The sequence below is a fragment of the Scleropages formosus genome, chromosome 1, assembly GCF_900964775.1.
Source record: "Scleropages formosus chromosome 1, fSclFor1.1, whole genome shotgun sequence".
In the NCBI taxonomy this organism is placed as follows: domain Eukaryota; kingdom Metazoa; phylum Chordata; class Actinopteri; order Osteoglossiformes; family Osteoglossidae; genus Scleropages; species Scleropages formosus.
This window is the reverse complement of record NC_041806.1, coordinates 2,210,413-2,230,963: the sequence shown is the minus strand read 5'-3', so window position 1 is coordinate 2,230,963 and position 20,551 is coordinate 2,210,413. Positions and strand designations below refer to the sequence as shown.

The window sequence follows — 20,551 nt, the reverse complement described above, 5'->3', positions numbered from 1 at the left end:
ATGAGGAAACGGAAGGGGAATTGTGACACAAAATATGTTTTGACACGGACACTGAAAATTATTAATGAGTAACAGGACAGGTACAGGTACATCAATAAATACACTACAGGCAGTCCTAATTTACATAACTTCCTTTTCCGACAACCTTGTCCCCTTGCTTTCTATTATGTAAACCATAAGAATTTCTTAAAAGTTAACATGCTTGAATACTGTTGTATAAGAGGTATTTTTTACTTTTTTACCTAAAATTCCGACATTGTCTTAAGACTAGTGAAACAGAAAGCAGTGGTTTTCGACACCACCAGAATTATACTAACCTTTGCTTGATAATGATACCCACTGTAAAAATGAACTTGAAAGGAATCCGAAATGAAGCGTCGTGTGAATAAAACAATGTTTCTGTAAAAGAAATAAGCGACGCCAGAGCGACCGGTCGATGTTTCCCAGGAGCAGATCATGATGGAGCAGCTGAGCAGCTGGTCGCTCGGTGTCGTTACACTAACTGTTTTTTTTTTAAAAACCACGGATTGCAGGAAGGATCCCACCTCTTCTCAGTGCCTACGAGAATATTCGATAAAGTCAATGGCAAAATATCATTTTTCGGTTGTACTATATTGTTGTCAGCGGAGCGGGTCTGTGCATTTTATCGCCTCATCGGGGTGATTTTAGTGATAAACTATAAGTTACTGGGGCTTTACGCTACAGCCTTAGGCAGCTTCTGGGATGTCGTGCCTCTCTTTTCCCCCGGCGCAGAGGCAACTCTTTTTTTTCTGTAATTTTTCTTCTTTTTTAAAATTGTTTCATTTTTCTCTCCCCCCGCCCCTCCAACACGCACCACCGCCACTCACTTTCTCGAACCGGACTGGAGCGCTTTTTTCCTCAGCAGTTCGCGCGCCGCAATTGTGCAGCTCCGTGTTCGTCACAGCGCCACCTGGCGACTCGCACTCGTTGGTCCTCCAACGTGTTCGCGGCCTGTGGCGGAAAACTCGGAAACCAAACTCACTTTACCACTGTTTTGTTCAAAACCGTTTTTTTGTTTTTTTGTTTTTTTGTTTTTTTGTTTTACCCATTTCTTGCATATGAATATGCAACCTTTCAATTTGAATTTGCTCTCTTACCCATACAATCAATAAAGACATAATCGGATGTAGCTTGATTTCCTTTCTTGGTCGGTTAATGAAAGTCTAAGATATAGCTACAATAAATAAAAATACGTTGTAAGACTTTTAATTTTTTTTAAAACTTTTGTGCTACATTAAATTGCAATCATTTAAAATGATTGAAAATAAACACTTTGTCATGGCAAAATCCTATTTGATGTCTATTCTTCACTTTTTTACCCCGTAAATATGTACTGGACTTGTCACCTTGTTTATTTCCAGCACTTGGTTTCATTAATCACTTGTCCTTGTTAGGGTTGCCATGGTCCAGAGCCAGTCCCAGAATCCCCGCATGTCAGGGTAGGAGGGTACACCCTGAACAGGACACCAGTCCATTGCAGGGAAGGCACACACACATTCATACGGTACTGGCAATTTAGACTCACCATTTACCTGAAACACGTGTCTCATATGCTGTGGGAGGAAACTGGAGTGTCTTGAGGAAACCCACACAGACATGGGAAAGCATGCAAATTTCACGTGGAGGGAACTAGATTCAAACCCATGTCTGAACAACCTAGGCACTGTGAGACTGCAGCGCTACCTACTAAACCTAAATGCAAGTTAGTCACTAAGCAAGGACTGAACCTACTGCTTTCATGGAAACGTACAGCTAACATACAGCTGCTTTGAGGCACTCGCGCTACCCGCTGCATTACCATTCCACCACATTTAATAAAACACTGTAAAATTAACTGACAAAACATCTAATAAATTAGAAAAATTTGCTACATAACCAGATCACAAAGACAAATAAAAAATAAAAATTAAACATAGGACTTTCCACCATTATGACAAGAATCAGGAAATACAATAACGGGTTATAAGCAGTTTATATGAACAACAGAGCAGAAGAGATGGCACTTGGGCAGGATATTCTCTAAATAATGGCAAAAGATAAGCAAGATCTCAATGAGCAACAGAATGGAACAAGGAACAAACACTGGAGAGGTGTTGTATTCCCCATTAACGACAGTGGCCTGCATTTCTACTTTCCTCCATTGGGTGGCAGCAAAACGCACCCAGAGAGAATAGAAACTCCAATAAGAGGAGAAGAATGTTATTACCAGGTGGCAAGGTGGCACAGCGGGTTTGGCCTGTTCCTGCTCCCTGGTGGGTCTGGGGCTCGAGTCCTGCTTGGGGTGCCCTGCGACGGACTGGTGGCCCGTCCTGGGTGTGTCCCCCTGCGCTCTGTGCTGCTGGGCTAGGCTCCAGCTCGCCACAACCCCACTCAGGACAAGTGGCTTCAGTGTGTGTGTGTGTATCTTATTACTAATTAAGAGCAGGTGTTACAAGCACCATGAAGTTCCAAGTAACAGAAAATCAAAAAATAAGACAGCAAGAAACTATAAAGGAGGCATATTTTAAATATTTTACATTTTGAGCAACAAATGGTTTTTAAACAGTTAATTCATAATTTGTTTTTCATTTAACAAAAAAAAAATGAATGCATCGTAATTTGCATTGTGTTTTTCAATTTCAAATAGAAAAACGAATGATCACAACATACATGGGCCAGACTGCTTCAGAATTTCAGTCAGTGTATTTTTTAACTTATTTCTAATAAATTTTAATTTAATTTTTAAATTTATGTTTGACCAATTTTAACTGATTTACATTTTAATTTATAGCTTTTACAGGAAGTCTCAAATGGAGATGGTACTTTTTTGTTATACTTTTTTGACTGCAAACTTAACTAGGTTCTGTAAAACAGGTTTATGTAATGCATTGGTCATTTCCTGATGTGCAGTTTTCTTAGTTTACCATGTCTCAAGTTTTACTGTTGCACGTATTTCATTAAGACAATGAAAATCTTGTGCTACAGTCTCCTCCTCTTACAACAATGTACACTGGAAGGATGGGGAGCACAAAGGAGACCAGCGGAAGAATATAAAAACAAAGAGCAACACTATTGGACAAAAACAGGGCAATACAATAATATAAGATCAACACAATACAACAATAAAATGTACAATACAAATATATTATTATTTTTTTTTTTACAAATTAAACATTTTTACTAGTAGCTTTACTCTCAAGAAAACTAGAGTTTCTTTTTTATAATTCTTTTCCAACATACCAACTCCACACAGACTGAACCGCTTTCATTAAACACAAGCCTGGATAGGATGTGTTTCAGTGAAAGAGCTGTCCTGAAATCAGTGTACAGCACATACAGGCAAGGAACGCCATACCACACTACAACATATAAAAAAGGTAGTTCAGAAGCACTGTGCTGACACATTTTTGCCACCAGGAACTGCAGAGGTGGGGGTAAGCAATTTTTCACAATCCAAGGACAGATGGCGTTTGCTGGTGGGCAGTCAGGAAGTAACAAAAGGCACAAATTGCATGGTGATCGCAGACATAAAAAAAACACCCAGGTTTTGGGCCTGAAAAAACAACCAACAAACCACGGGGTGGGCAGCCTGATGAAAAACAGTGGGCAAGAACATATCATCGTGGGAAGTCCAGGAGTAAGTTTATTAAACTTTATTACATAAAACCAACCATGACAGTGACTCAGTTATCATTAACACAAACAACACAACTCATCTCATCTTCTGTCCCGCTTGTCCTAAAAGGGTCGCAGTGGCAGCAGGGAGAGTAGAGAGGCCCAGCCGTCCCTGTCCCCCGCAACTTCCTCCAGCTCAACCTGGGGGATCCCCAGCCGTTCCCAGGCCAGCTGGTAAACATAATCCCTCCAGCGGGTCCTGGGCCGACCTCGGGGCCTCGTCCCAGTTGGCCGTGCCCGGTATACCTCCAAAGGGAGGCGCCCAGGGGCATCCTTATTAGATACCTGAACCACCTCAACTGGCTCCTCTCAGGAAGGAGTAGCGGCTCTACTCTGAGCTCCTCCCGGATGCCCGAACTCCTCACCCTGTCACGGAGAGTGAGTCCCAACACCATGTAGAGAAAACTCATTTCGATCGCTTGTATCTGTTATCTTATTCTTTCGGTCATCACCCAGAGTTGATGACCATAGGTGAGGGTAGGGACGTAGATCGACCGGTAAATTGAGAGCTTCGCCTTACGGCTCAGCTCCCCCTTCACCACTATAGTCCGGTACAGCGACCGCATTACTGCTGCCGCTGCTCCCAGTCTGCGGCCGATCTCACGCTCCCTTCCTCCCTCACTCGTGAACAAGACCCCAAGATACTTGAACTCCTCCACCTGGGGCAAAAACTCTCCCCTTGAAGAAGATGAGACAAACACATTAGATCTTTATTAAACATAATTAACATAACACATATTAGATATTTATTAAACTTCTCACAGCGATTCACAATGTCATCTTACACCTGGACTGCACCTTGAATTATGCTGACAAATACACATTAAGTCCTTCAGTGTGTTGCCTCATGTTTTTTTAAATACTGCTTCAGAGCAAAACTTTTACCGCATCGACTACATCTATATGGTTTCTCAGGGGAATGAACACGCTGGTGCTGTTTTAAGGTACTTCCATGGGAAAAGCTTTTTCCACAGTCACTACATGTATATGGTTTTTCACCAGAATGAATAAGCTTGTGCTCTTTTAAGTTACCTGCCTGGGAAAAACTCTTTCCGCATTCAGTACATTTATACGGTTTCTCGCCAGAATGAACTCGCTCGTGCTGTTTTAACTGACCTCCTCTGGAAAACCTTTTCCCACATTCACTACATTTGTATACTTTCTCACCCGAATGAAGACGCTGGTGCTGTTTTAAAACACCTGGATGAGAAAAACCTTTTCCACATTGAATACATTTATATGGTTTCTCACCAGAATCAACACACTGGTGCTGTTTTAAGAGATTTGCTCGGAAAAAACTTCTTCCACAGTCACTGCATTTAAATGGTTTCTCACCAGAATGGATAAGCTGGTGCTGTTTCAAGGTACTTCCATGAGAAAAACTTTTTTCACATTCACTACATTTATATGGTTTCTCACCAGAATGAACACGCTGGTGTTCTTTTAAATTACCTGCCTGGGAAAAGCTTTTTCCACAGTCACTACATCTGTAAGGTTTTGTGCCAGAATGGACAAGCTGGTGCTGTTTTAAGTTGCCTGCTTGGGAAAAACCTTTTCCACATTCACCACACGTGTACGGTTTCACACCAGAATGTACATAGTGGTGGTGTTTTAAGTGACCTGCTCGGGAAAAACTTTTCCCACATTCACATTTATATGGTTTCTCACTAGAATTAACACACTTGTGCCGTTTTAAGCAACAGTTTTGAGAAAAAGTTGTTCCACACTCTGTGCAACAATATTTATCAAATGATTGAATCTGCAAATTGTTTTTCAGGTATGAGTGCCTTTTAAAAACTGTTCTGCATTTAAGACATTGCCATGTTTGGGTTTTATGAGTAACACTCTCATGGTATGACCCTTTACTGGCATTGTCCGTTACACCACAAGCAGCAGGTCCCACGAGATGTTCCAGATCACCCTGTGTCTGGATATCATTTCCTGCAATAATTAAACTGTTATCTGGAGCCATAGAATTCTTCTGTAAAACACCATCTACATCTTCATTAGGTACGGTCTCTGTACTGAACGACGTCTCTGCATACTGCCCTGTCTTAACTTCGTCGGTCTCTGACTTACAGTGTTTGGACAAAGGATGAAGAATGTGCACCTGTAGGTCTGCATGTTCTTTTTTGATTCCATAATGAACATCTTCATCAAATTCCTTCTTCGTACAAGAACGTACCTCAAACTCAGAGTGCTCCTCTACCTTAACTTCCTTTGTCTCCAGTTTAAATTGTGTGGGTAACTGACAAGAAACAGAGTTTAATTCATGCACCTGTAGATCGGCACATTCTTCCTTTAGGCCATAAGGAGCAACTCTGTTAAGTTCTTTCTGGAGAAAAGAAGGTTCCTGGAGCTCAGACTGCTGCTGCTGCTCTACTTTAATATCACATGTCTCCGACTTACATTGTTGGTATAAAAGACTGGAGTTTAACTGCTCTGATGGAGGCAAGAGCACCTCAGTGGTGCTGCACAGCTGTAGATCCACACTGTCCTCCTTTATTTTCACCATGACAATCTCAGTTTTAATGTGGTCAGTACCCAGATGTGGCTCTGAGCCCATCTCTTCAGCACTGAAGCCCTGTACCTCAGTACAATATTCAGGGTGGGAAACGTCCTGACCACCAGGCTCAGTTTTTACACGCATATCCATGAGTGCTGACCCCTCCGAGTAAGAGCTCACTGTGTTCCCAAAACAGTGCGATTCAGATGGGAGACCATGGAGTGCTTAAGCGTGTTCAGGACCTCGTTCTGCCATCAACACCCACCCCAGTCTCCTCTCCTTGTGCTTAAGACAAACGGAGTTTCAGCTGTTTATTTCAATGTTTACTTCTGCTTCCGCCCATGTGCCATTTCTTCTGTCGCAGGATTAAAATGTTGCCTGTGGGACAGATGAGGAAACGGAAGGGGAATTGTGACACAAAATATGTTTTGACACGGACACTGAAAATTATTAATGAGTAACAGGACAGGTACATCAATAAATACAGGCAGTCCTTAATTTATGGAAGTTTCCTTTCTGACAGCGTTGTACCTTTGGTTTGCTACGAGGGATTACAGAAACTACTGTACTGTTATAAAGGAAGCTGAGAAAGTTTGGAATAATTAGTTGCGTACCTTTATCTTCCTGAAGAGTGAAAAATGTTACCAAAACCTGTGCAATAATATAAACGTGTACAATCTCACATTGTGGTAACATGTCTGTTTATATTAATATTAACTCAAAAGACTCAGAAAGGAGACCGAGTAGTGTGTTGTCCTTAGAAAATACTGGGGTATTTCTGTGACCGACATGTCCGTTTCAGCGTAAGAGGACAGGAACTTTCCCCGGAGCAATTTAAGGTAAGTACCTTGCTCAAAGGTACTATGGCTGAAGGTGGGAATCAAACCTGCAACCTTTGTGTCTACAGGCAGCAGCTCTAACCACTAAAAGTAATACCCTTCCCCATGGAACCAACCCCAACTAAAGCAATAATAAACCAGCTACACAGATGAGATGTGTAAAATAATATGCCAATAAATCCTTGTTTTTATTAGTGTTTAGCACTACTATTTAAATTAATTTAGCTAATGCTTTTCAAAAGCTGAGCATATGATTGATATATATACCACCAGTAATTGAGGTACGTACCTTTGCTTGCTCCGGGCAGTGGGATTAGAACAACAAGCATTAGACATTAGAACAACCTTCGCTTCGCTTCGTCGACAGCTAACCACTCACTCACTGTAACCTGCTGCTCTGCCCCCCACAATTCTGTTTTCACATTCACATTTCAACTGTTTCAAACACTGCTGGAAGAGAACAGACTCACTCCGTCCGTCGCAGTTTTTCTCAACTAGTATTTCAACATAAACTAGTCTGACGTGAAAAAAACCCCCTCGGTCCGTTCAATTATTCGTACAGACGAAACAACAAAAACACGGAACACATGATAATGATCTCACATGAGGGGGTTGCGGGAGAAAAAAAAAAACGAAAATGAGTTAAATAGCACAAAACCCGTGAGAAACACGACAAACACATCTCTTCCACACACAGCGGCTCCGCTCCCATCCGATGCGCCGACAGCGCAGCGCAGAAATGCGGCTCACGGTTCGTCGCAGCGCCACCTGGCGACGCGCGTGCGCAGGTCCTCCAGCGCGTTCGCAGCCTGTCCCGTCTTACGAACACAACCGTTACCGCCTTTTTTTTTGTTCGTAAAACCAAACTCACTTGACCACTAAAAACCGTTTTCTGACCTATTTGGTCAAACATCAATGTGCAGCGTTTCAGTCAGTGTGAATGTGCTCTCTTACCTATACAATCGATAAAGACAACGAAGGAGAGTAGGTTCAGAAGAGCCTAATACGTAGCTGTAATAAATAAAAATACATCGTACATTTACATTTATCATTCAGCAGATGCTTTTGTCCAAAGCGACGTACCTCTCAGCAAAAGCACAATTTATGCATTGCATTAAGAGAAGGAGACATGTGACTTAAGCAAAACCTAGTTTGTTACCTACCACTTGCTGCACCGAGGTTCATCGTTCGAGGAGGCGCATAAAACATAGGATAGACAAATCCTGATACCCTCCCACCATTTTTTAAAAATATTATAAGATACACAAATAAGCAAGTACAATGCCAGAGTAGTGGCTGAATAAAGGTTGTACAACATATCTGGGGATGCTCATGGAGTTATGATGCGTGAACAGTTACACCGTAAATGAGAGATCTTGGGCGAAGTGAATCTGGAAAAGATGAGTTTTCAGACCTTTCTTGAATATAGACAGAGTAAGTTTCCACAAGGTCATTCCACCACAACGGACCCAGAACCGAGAACCTCCTCCGGGCTTTACCTTTCGCTTTACCTTTCGCTTTACCCTTCTAACTTTTTTCAACTTTTACTACAGAGAAATGTAAAAATTGGAAATGACTGAAAATAAAAATACTTTGTCGCCACAAACCCTTATTCAGTGTGTGTTGTTCACTCTTTTATCCTATTTATAAAATGTACAGCACTTGTCATCTTATTCTTGATTACCAGCACCGAGGAACACAGTTCATACACGTTTCCATACAACACTCATCAACATATTGGAACAACCATTCAGGACTAGTAAGAAATAATTTGATTGAATTCACTATCAATAACGTCTTATTCCAAGGCAGCTTCACACTTTTCCAGAGCCTATTCTAGAAACACCGGATGCTAGGACAGACATGGCATACACCCCAGACAGGACACCAGTCCATCACAGGGTAGCCACACACATAGTCACTCACATACATGATTTCAAACACAGCCCATAGTGTGCATATATGTGTGTTACATTGCTCTGATATACAGTAGATGGGTGAATGATTGTAGGGAGTTTACTACTGTGTATTTAGCGCTGTATGTCACCTTGGATAAAGGTGTCAGCTGAATACTACATACTAATTGTATTTTGCTTTGCAGGAAAACAGCTGCTAAATTAATAAATGTAAAAGTAAATTGGGCAGCAGGTGGCACCTCTGGACTCAGGAATTATATTCCTGCCTCCTGCTGTAATACCATTGAACCGTTCAGGGACCTTCCCTGAATTGCTTCAGTAAAGAAATACCTGAAAAAATACTTTAAATAAACATACCTAAAAAAAATTTGAAAATACAAAAAAAGTATTAATGGGTAAATTGTTCCCTTAAGTATCTTAACAGTGTAAATCACTTTGGAAATTAATTAAAAAATTATAAAATAGTAATTTACTTAGATTTATTAAACATTAATCAGTACAGAAATTATGTATTTATTCTTACTATGTATTTATTAAAGAAAATGGCCTGCATTTCTGCGTGCCGCCATTAGATGGCAGCAAAACGCACTCAGAGAAAATAGAAACTCCAACAGCACTGTGCGGGGAGTGGGAGCAAGTCGCTTCAAGGACCCATTTCAGTCAGTATATCTTTTTTAAACCGAATTTTTCATTAATAGTAATTTATTTAATTTTTAAATTCATGTTTAATTTCAAATGCTTTATTTAAAATTTAATTATTATAGCTTTTACAGAAAGTCTCAAATGAGACAGTTTTTCTATTGCACATGGTTGACTACAAACTTTAATTAACTAAGTTCTGACAAACAAGTTTATGTAATGCACTGGTCACTTCCTGCACCCAGTTTTCTTCAGTTTAACAAATTTCAATTTTTATTGTCATATATTAATTAACACAATGAAATTCTTGTGCTGTTGTCCTCTTTTTTTCAAAATAATGTACACTTGGTACAAGGGAGGGGAATGGAAATATATAAAAACACACACACACAAACACACTTTCCGAAACTGCTTGTCCCATGCGGGGTCGCGGGGGAGCTGGAGCCTAACCCGGCAACACGGGGCGGAGGGGACATGCCCAGGACGAGAAGCCAGTCCATCACAAGGCACTCCAAGTGGGACTCGAACCCCAGACCCACCAGAGAGAAGGACCCGGTCAAACCCACTGTGCCACCGCACCCCCCCTCAGCAACAATACTAGACAAAATAAAACAGAAAAACGTAATAATCAAGAACAAGAAAATACAATAGTAAAAATTTATAATATAATATGTGGAATAAATACAACTTCAAAAAATAACATAAAAAGTACAAAGTAACAATGTGACATGCAGTCAGCATTAAAGATGTAACACTTTTTAATTTGTCCTCCCCACGCGATCCCTGCAACTCACCCTCCTTTCTCTACCCCATTGTGGCACCTAATACAAGAACATAGCACTATCTTGTGTGTATGTAAAACAAAACATAACACTTTAAAGAGGAGGTTGCAGAGAAGAGTTATTTTTAGTCATTTTACTGCTGAATTTAATGTTTCTTTCTGTTAATAAAAGACAATAAACCGAGGCCTCATCCATGTTGTCGCCTGTGTTACTGCAAATGTTTCCATTATAGAGGAACAATGAGACCTTGCATGAGCTACTGATGAAAACAGAATAGTTTTATAGGAAATTTTCAATTAATTTCAGCTTTATCAATTTTTATACAATTGTTTATTTATTTACAGAATCTAACTTGTCAATAAATCAAGGGATTAAGCTTTCTTAATAAGCTTTCATAAAATTAGACATCATTTAACTGATGCTTTCCTTCAAATTAACTTAAAACGTTAAATGACAGGGGTGGCGGTGGCGCAGTGGGTTGGACCGCAGTCCTGCTCTTCGGTGGGTCTGGGGTTCTAGTCCCGCTTGGGGTGCCTTGCGGCGGACTGGCGTCCCGTCCTGGGTGTGTCCCCTTCCCCCTCCGGCCTTACGCCCTGTGTTGCCGGGTAGGCTCCGGTTCCCCGTGACCCCGTAAGGGACAAGCGGTTCTGAAAGTGTGTGTGCGCGTTAAATGACATACAGTGGTTTAAGACAAAAATTGAAGTCCCTTCAGAGAAAAGCTGCACTTAAAGAATAAGTAACTTTACATGTTTTTCACACACACAATTTGTGCTTTAGAAACATTCTCACTCATGGTTTTTTAAGTATTTCCTCAGCGCAAAATGTTTCTCACATTGACTGCATTTATATGGTTTTTATCAGAATGAACATGCTGGTGGAGTCTTAAGGTGTTTCCATGGGAAAAACTTTTTCCACATTCATTACATTTATATAGTTTTTCACTAGAATGAGTAAGTTCATGCTGTTTTAAGTTTCCAACTTGGGAAAAACTTTTGTCACATCCACTACATTTATATGGTTTCTCACTATAATGAACACGTTTGTGGTCTTTTAAGTGACCAAGTAAAACTCTTTCCACATTCACTACGTTTATATGATTTTTCACCAGAAGGAACACGATTATGGACTTTTAACTCACCAGATCAGGAAAAACTTTTCTCACATTGACTGCAACTATATGGATTTTCACCAGAATGAACAAGCTTGTGCTGGTTAAAGTGATCTTTTCTGGAAAAACCTTTTCCACATTGACTAAAAATTTAAATGGTTTCGCACCACAAGGAACATGCTGGTGAAGCCTTAGGATATTTTCACAGGAAAAATGTTTTCTACATTCACTATATTGATATGGCTTTTCGGCAGAAAGAAGAAGCTGTTGCTTTAAGGAACAATTCTAAGATAAACTTGTTCCACTCTGCATGAAACAACGATGAAAACATGAGTGAATCTGTAAATGGGTTTTCAGGTATGACTGCCTTTTAAAAAAAACTTTCTGGATTGAAAACATTGCCACTTTTGTTCTTTATGGATAACACTGTCCATACCAGCCTGTATCCAGGCTACAGTTGGTACAAAATGCAGCTGCAAGAACTGTCACTAGAACTAGGAAGTACAACCATATAACACTGGTACTTAAATCGTTGCATTGGCTCCAGGTCACAGCTAGAGTTGATTATAAAATACTACTTTTGAGCTATAAGGCAGTACGTGGCATTGCTCTGGCTTACCTTCATGAGATTATTGATTCTCATACCCCAGTACGATGTCTTCGTTCATTGGATGCAGGTTACCTGAAAGTACCTGTGATTAATAAGACCTCAGTAGGATGTTGCACCTTTAATTATAGAGTACCTAAACTGTGGAATAGTCTAGCAGTTACTGTCAGAGAATGCCCCATCTGTATCCGTCTTCAAATCCAGACTAAAGACTTATATGATTACTCAGGCATTCCACCTCAAAATGAAATTCCACTTGGCTGTGTGTTTTCCTACTTCTGTACAAACACAAATTAAATTTATTTGTTTGTTATAAATTATTAACTATTTCTTCTTCTTGAGCATTGTCTCCCCACCTAAGACTCGAGGAGGCGGGCCAGCGGTCACAGACACACTCCATTCCAACTGAAGTTGACCAACTGCCATGATGGATGAGACGTATCATGATGAGCTGGAAATTCAAGCTACCATACAGAAACATTTTCATTACTTGTAAACTGGTTTAGAAGTCCGATTTAACATTGGCAGTTTTTGTTCCCTTTCTCCGTGGCCAGTAGACATACTTATAGCTCTATAAAAGCATTATAGATCTCTAGTCAGCTGTCTTCTTTGTTTCTTTATCTGATGTATTTGTGTTTCTTGCCTTATGCCTCTGTTAAAGCTCTCTGTGTCACTGTGTGAGAAGAGCTCTATAAAAATAAACTGAACTGAATTACCCAGCTGTATAAATGGGTAAATAATTGTAAACAGCCTAACATTGTAAGTCACTTTGGAGAAAAACATCAGCTAAACGAATAAATGTAGGTGTAAAGCAGGGCCCAAATGTAGAGGTTCAGGTGTAAGAATGGAAAATGCTTTTACTACAGTTGTGTCATTAAGTAGTAAAAGCATTTTCCATTCTTTACTTTCAGTATGTAGGGGGTGCGGTGGCGCAGTGAGTTTGGCCGGGTCCTGCTCTCTGGCGGGTCTGGGGTTTGAGTCCCGCTTTGGGTGCCTTGTGACGGACTGGCGTCCTGTCCTGAGTGTGTCCCGTCCTGGGTGTGTCCCCTCCCCCTCCAGCCCTACACCCTGTGTTGCCGGGTTAGGCTCCGGTTCACCGTGACCTCACTTGGAACAAGCGGTTTCAGACAATATGTGTGTGTGTACTTTCAGTACAACAGTAATAAGAAAAGGCAAAAAGGTTGACCTGGTTTAGGTGTTCAGATGCACTCGACCTTTTTTCCAACACCAATCCTTTATTGATCATTGCTTAATATTGCATGAGACACCAAGCAACACTGAAAAGAAAAAGCCCCAGCATAGTAGCATCAGAAAATTAATCCAATTAAGAGCTATACATTTAAACCCTAGAAAAGAAAGAGATATTAGAAGCTTGTGAGAATGACTCAAATAAAAAGCATTAGACAAGATACATACTGGACAGAAAGCCTGTTCAATGCAGGCCAGCACCCCTCCCACACAAGCTAAGTGCAATTTGAAGACAAAATCACCTGCAACAGACGCCTTTGGGCTGTGAGAGCTGTGAAACATGAACACAGGAAGAAAACACAATCTATGAACAGAACAAGCAAGAGTCCGAGGCTTGAACCCACAGAGCCCAGGAGGTGTGAGGCTCCTGCACTAACCTCTGTACCACTCTTTAAAAGTAAATGTATTAATTAAATTAAGGTGTACATACAGTACATTAAAATAAGAACGCAACACGTAAATTACACAGTTATATTAGTTCCATTTTGACCCACCCAGTGTAACAGGATTTACTCTTCCATAATTCATAAACTTCCTATACAAGGTTCAGAGTTACCGGCACTCCTGGGTGAAGGTTATTACTTATTCATTTTGCTATACTTTTCTCCACCGCAACTTACAGTGTTACAATTACTTACCCCTTCATACAGCAGGGGAAATTCTACTGGAGCAATTCAAAGTATCTTGATCAAGGGCACTGTAAGAGGAATGGGATTCCAGCTTGGGTGTTCCTAGTGAAAGGAGGCAGCTCTAACCATCACAGATCTCACACACACACACTGTCTGAACCGCTTATCCCATTCGGGGTCATGGGAAGCCACAGCCTAACCCAGCAACACAGGGTGTAAGGCTGGAGGGGGAGGAAACGCACCCAGGACAGGAGGCCAGTCTGTCGCAAGGCACCCCAAGCTGGGCTCGAACCCCAGACCCACCGGAGAGCTGACCCGGTCCAACCCACTGCGCCACTGCACCCCCTCCATCACAGATCAGGGGAATACAATATTTTACTTTTTGTTCAGTGCACTCGCCACTGCTCTTGACAGCTTTCATTTATTCTCAACGAGAACATTCCACTAAAGGCTGAATCTGTGGTTTCTGTGGAAAACTGTTCCCAGACCCAATATATAATTTCACGTGATTGTTTTGTTTGCGGAAGGGTGCGGTGGTGGAGCAAGCTTGACCGGATCCTGTTCTCTGGTAGGTCTGGGGTTTGATTCCCGCTTGGGTTGCCTTGTGACGGACTGGCATCCCATCCTGAGCGTGTTCCCTCCCCCTCAAGCCTTCCACCCTGTGTGGCTGGCTTAGGCTCCGGTTCACTGCGACCCCGCGCGGGACAAGCGGCTTCAGCCACTCTGTCTGTCTGTGTGTGTGTGTGTGCGCGTGTTTTGCTTGCAAACCTGACTATGCAACATGCTACAGACTCATAGGCAACACAGCAACTAGCACCTCATGTCGAAGAACCAAAGTCTGAATACCAGCTTCAGCTAAAGAACCCCTGAGTACATACCTTGAATTGCTTCAGTAAAAATTACCCTGCTGTACAAATGGCTAATTGTAAGCAGCTCAGTATACAACCCTAACATTTACACGTATTCATTTAGCTGAAGTTTTTCTACAAAATAACAATGCTAAGCTAGTGATATTTTTTAACATTGAAAGTCCTTTTGAAAGAAAAGCATCACCTAAATGAACAAGTCCCCTTTCTACACTTCTCTGCAGCTGCTTGTCATCGAATTGGGTTTATTAGTCAGTTTCTATGTTTCATGCTTTAAAAATACTCATTAGATCCATTAATGTGTTCTCTCGTGATATTTTAAATACTTTGTAAGAGCAAAACTTTTCCCACATTGACTACACTTATACGGTTTCTCGCCAGAATGAATACGCTGGTGTTGTTTTAATGTACCTCCTTGGGAAAAACTCTTCCCACATTGACTACATTTATATGGTTTCTCACCAGAATGAACACGCTGGTGCTCTTTTAAATGACCTGCTTGGGAAAAACGTCTCTCACACTGAATACATTTATATGGTTTCTCTCCGGAATGGACACGCTGATGAAGCCTCAAGGTATCTCGAAGTGAAAAACTTTTCCCGCATTCATTGCATTTATATGGTTTCTCAACAGAAAGAACACACTGGTGCCATTTTAGGGTAGACGGTCCAGAAAAACTTTTCCCACATTCACTACATTTATAAGGTTTTTCACCAAAATGAACATGCAGGTGTTCCTTTAAGTGACCTCGACGTGAAAAGTTTTTCCCACACTCGCTACAGTTAAATGGTTTCTCTCCAGAATGAATAAGCTTGTGCTGTTTTAAGTGGCCTCCAAGGGAAAAGCTTTTCCCACATTCACTACATTTATACGGTTTCTCACCAGAATGCACACACTTGTGCCGTTTTAAGGTAGCAAATCCAGAAAAACTTTTCCCACAGTCACTACAGTTATGTTGTTTCTCACTGGAATGAACAAGCTGGTGCCGCTTTAGGTGACCTCCAAGTGAAAAACTCTTCCCGCAATCACTGCATTTATAAGGTTTTTCACCAGAATGAACGAGCTGGTGCCTTTTCAAGTTACTAGAATGAGAAAAACTTTTTCCGCATTGACTACATTTATATGGTTTCTCACCAGAATGAACACGCTGGTGGAGCTGTAAGTTACTTCCTTGGGAAAAACTTTTTCCGCATTGACTACATTTATAAGGTTGTTCACCAGAATGAACACGCTGGTGGAGCTGTAAGTTATTTCCATGGGAAAATCTTTTCCCACAGTGACTACATTCGTACGGTTTGTCACCAGAATGTATATGCTGGTGGAGTTTTAAATTATACCGATGGGAAAAACTTTTTCCACACTGACTACATTTATGTGGCTTGTCATCAGAATGAACACGCTGATCGAGTTTTAAACTGTATTGATGGGAAAAAGTTTTTCCACACTGACGTGTAACTGGTTGGTCAACAGAACGAACAAGCGGATCCTGTTTCAAGCAACAGTTTTGTGAAATACTTCCATGCTGCATACAACAATATGCGTCACATGGGTGAATATGCTGATGGTTTTTCAGGTATGACTCACATTTAATTGCTGTCCCTGTGCTGGATGATCCTTCTGATTGACAATGCTGCTCCACCTTCACTTGATCTGTCTCTGATTTACATTGTTCAGATAAAGGACAAGGAGCAGAGCTTAATTCATTCACCTGCAAATCTGCATATTCTTCCTTTATGTCATAATGAGCCTCTTCATTCATTTTCTTCTGAGAACACAAAGACTGCTGTAACTGAGAATTCTGCTCTACTTTAACTTCTCTTGTCTCTGACGTATACTGTGTAGAAGAACTGAACTGCTCTGAAGGAAGACCGAGGACCCCAGTGCTACACAGCTGTAGATCTGTATTGTCCTCCTTTATTTTGACCAGAACAATCTCTGCTTTAATTTGGTCAGCGTCCACACGCAGCCCTGAGCGCATCTCTTCAGCACTGAAGTCCTGTACCTCAGTACAACATTCAGGGTGGAAAATGTCCTGATCATCAGGCTCAGTTTTTACACACATATCCATGACTGTTAACCCCTCTGAGTAAGAGCTCGCTGTGTTCCCAAAACAGTAAGATTCAGATGGAAGACCATGAAGAGCTAAGGGTATTCAGGACTTCATTCTGCCATGATGATCTGCTTGAATCTTCTCTCTTCATTCTGCTAGCTGCTCATGTAGATGTTGAACATCTTCTCTCAGTACCAGTGGCTTCAAAAGAAAGGAGAATTCAAAGGTAAAGGAGGATTGTGGGTGAAACAGTTTATAGCAAAGTAAGAGAAGTAAATTTGTAAAATGTTTATGCCTATGCCATCTTGTATGCACTTAATTTATCAGACATGTATATTCCTGCTAAGCACAACAGGACAAGCACAGCACCCTGAAACATTAAGGGGGTGTAGTAGGGGATGCAATTTCACAGAGCTTCTCACAGTTCCTAGAAAGAAAAGTCAAGTTCGACCCCCGTTCTCTGTGTTCCAATGGGTTTCCTCGCATAGTCCAAAGACATGCATTTGGCACCATTACTCTGTCACCATTTTCTTCTAATATTTTTAGGAAATATCTGAATGTTTGGTTTACGTGGACGTTGCATGACGCAAAAAATAAGGTTCCTAACATCGCTGCTGATGTCTTTCCCCTGCGGAACTCCCGGCAGAGATGTTCAAGAGGGGATACTTTAGGAAACGCGTGAAGATCCGGGGAGAAAAGAGAGGAGCCACAGCAGTTCTCATTTGCAGCACAGTGCATGGAAATTAACCTAGCAACACACAAAACTTTACACTTGAAACAAAGACCTCAAAGTATGACCTGCAGTGTGTGGTTTGTTATAGATGCAGGATGCGCCCATACTGTATGTAAATAGAGGTCGACGCACGATGCGCGCATGCACACTGTCTGAACCGCTTGTCCCATACGGGATCGTGGGGAGCCGGAGCCTAAGGCTGGAGAGGGAGGGGACACACCCAGGACGGGACACCAGTCCGCCGCAAGGCACCCCAAGCGGGATTCGAACCGCAGACCCACCGGAGAGTAGGACCCGGCCCAATCCACTGCGCCACCCCACGACGTATGATGCGCAGTCACGTGTGCAATAGATGATGGAGCTCATGATGCTGTACCTGCTTAACAGGAATAACAATCGATTCCCTTCCAGGTATCGCGTGCGTTTGTGGAACCCAGTTGCTGTGATTTGTGCAGGCACTCGGAAGCTCTGTTCAACTCCCCAAGACTTTTGTAGTCACAAAGGACGCATAAATAAGAATAATCGACATGATGATGAAGCACGAGGACAAGTCAGTGAGTAAGTTCGGTACCGCTGTCAGCTGATCTGCGCAGCGCCGCTTATTTATGATTGCTGTCCATATCATGTCATATTTAATAACACTGTTTAATAAAAGCAGAGTCAAATACCCCAACCGTTCCAAGCCAAAGCGAATTTAAAATTAATGCAAATTCAAAGCATTAGGAAATTCACCTCACCCCAGTATCTAAGTAAATAGAGAAAAAATTACCAAGCTGTGTATAAAATAAATGAGTAAAATAGCTTCGTTAATTTTTGTCGGCTATGTGCCACCAAATATTCTATATTTTTCACTAGACATCCTCCGCAAACACGGTGACGGTTTCAAATACAACATCATAAAAAATAAGCAACTTGTTGTGAAAGAAAAACACACGAGCGGCAGTCACAGAGTCAGAACTCCGCTCGGTTCGTCAGTTCTTCGTACAAACGAAATGCAAACGCGTAAAACACAACAATCACACGCCACGTGCCACACTAAAACAAGGTAAATAACATCAAGTGTTCGGAGGTAATAAGCGGATCGTACCTGCAGGAAACACAGCGCCTCTTCGCCGCAGCAAACCGAAGGCGCCCGAAGTGCCCAAGTGCTCCTCCTGGTGGCTCACAGCGCCACCTGGCGACTCGCACGCATTGGTCCTCCAGCCAGTTTCCCGCCTTCGCGTCTCGAGGACACGTCTGTTTTTTTTTTTTTTTTTTTTTTTTTGCCGCGGTTCCGACAGAGAGAAGCGCGAGCAGCGCACTTTGAGTCTCAGCCAATGGACGTACTGTAAAGAAAAGGTGCAAAATGAGCTCCCTGGTGCCCGATCTGTGACTGGGTTCCCTTGTTGAAATGACCTCATTTGCGACCCCCTCGAAAAGTATTCAAAGTCACTCAATTAAGCCGGGCAAAATTCGGCAAATGAACATAAGGGCAAAGCAAGTGTCGAATACATCAGTTCACTTCCGGGCTTTTGTCCCAATATTAATGTACAATTTTTACTGTAAAGGCTGTATTTTTGTAGACATGTTGCCCACCCCAGGGCCAGGTACTACACGCAGAACTACAGTACTTTTTATGTAGGATGAAGTTCCCCTCTGATACTTTATGGTTCATTCATTCATGTCATAACTAGTATTAACGTACACAGGGACTTACAACGCAAGCATTATGGCTAATATTTAATAATTATTTAGTTCGAGCCTGTGAACACCATCAGTATTTTGTCCTTATAAAACTGGAAATCTAAAAATGAGCTGAAACATGAAAACGAGCAGCTGGGTAGTTAATTAATTAATTAATGAGAACTTCATCTATCGTCTACAACACAAAACAACCAAAAGAAAAGGAACACCGTGACAGGGAGAGAAAGTGGGAAAAAGGAGGCAGGAATCTACCTGGGAACAAATAAATAAAAACACATTCGGTCTTTCTCGAATCAGCTTGTTTAGCATCGAAGCTGAAGTTGGGCAGGGTGTATCTAACTATTCAATACCTAGCATTAAAACTTGCAATTAAAATGTATACAGTAATTATAACCGTATTTCGCACGCGCTCAGTTTAGTTTTAACACTGCCAGGAGTTACCAGTAGGTGGCGCTGTAGCACGTCATTGATAACACTGAGGGTCTCAATCAGGAAGAAAACAGAGTAATACTTCCACTGTAACCACCCGCGTCACTGCTTTGGGCGGGAAACTTGTTAATTCTAAATAGTTGCATTGTGGGAAAATTGTGGAAAGTAAGTGTGCAACCACTGGGGCAACTTCTGGGGAAAAAGATAGGGTGACCGTGTTAGCGCTAAGAAAGATGTAAGCGGTGTTAGGTAGACTAGGAGGGAGTACAGGTTTTGGGCAAAACGGATTTCTCGACCTGAGAACACCACTTATCTGGGTGTAGGTGCTCTAATAAACTACCTAATATGAACACGTTCTCTGCGTTGTTTTTCGCTCCACCCAAACCGCGGTGCTGCGTGCCTCAATACTATGGGAAAGCGTGAAAACACTTAAACTATTTTTCTCTAATCAGTAAACATTATTTACAAGTATTTCTGCTAATAACATAGCGTCTGAATTTTAACAGTGTTATTCCAACAAAACGAACATCACAGTTTTTCTTACAAAAAGCCTGGCGTAGTATATTAGGAATACACTAGGCTTTTTACTTTGATAATTCAAAAGAGATAAACTCAGTCACACAGGATTACAGAGGATTACATGGAATTAAGTTTCAAAACTTTCACCACAATTTATACAGATGGAACCAAGAACCACCTGAAATATTTCAGTAAAAAATCTCATGTAATTAAATAAAAAAAACAATCAGATCACATCCACAACCTGCAGTAAAAGATGTAAAATGTAATAAATTCACTGCCCAATAACAAAGCCACTGGACCTAAGCAAAAAGGATCCATA

The 20,551-nt window shown here is 41.4% G+C and overlaps 1 protein-coding gene and 1 pseudogene across 1 annotated transcript in view; both read right to left on the bottom strand.

The window, feature by feature from the left end:
• The window catches only part of LOC108930258 (zinc finger protein 420-like), a 1,123,701-nt gene extending 1,123,308 nt beyond the window's left edge, over positions 1 to 393 (bottom strand). Inside the window, exon 1 of the mRNA XM_029252072.1 lies at positions 318 to 393. The gene's annotated coding sequence lies outside the window, so the exon portion shown is untranslated. The remainder of the gene's footprint in view (positions 1 to 317) is intronic.
• A 3,958-nt stretch (positions 394 to 4,351) lies between these two features.
• Positions 4,352 to 18,746, bottom strand: LOC108930201 (zinc finger protein 420 pseudogene; annotated as a pseudogene).
• Between the last annotated feature and the right edge of the window lie 1,805 nt (positions 18,747 to 20,551).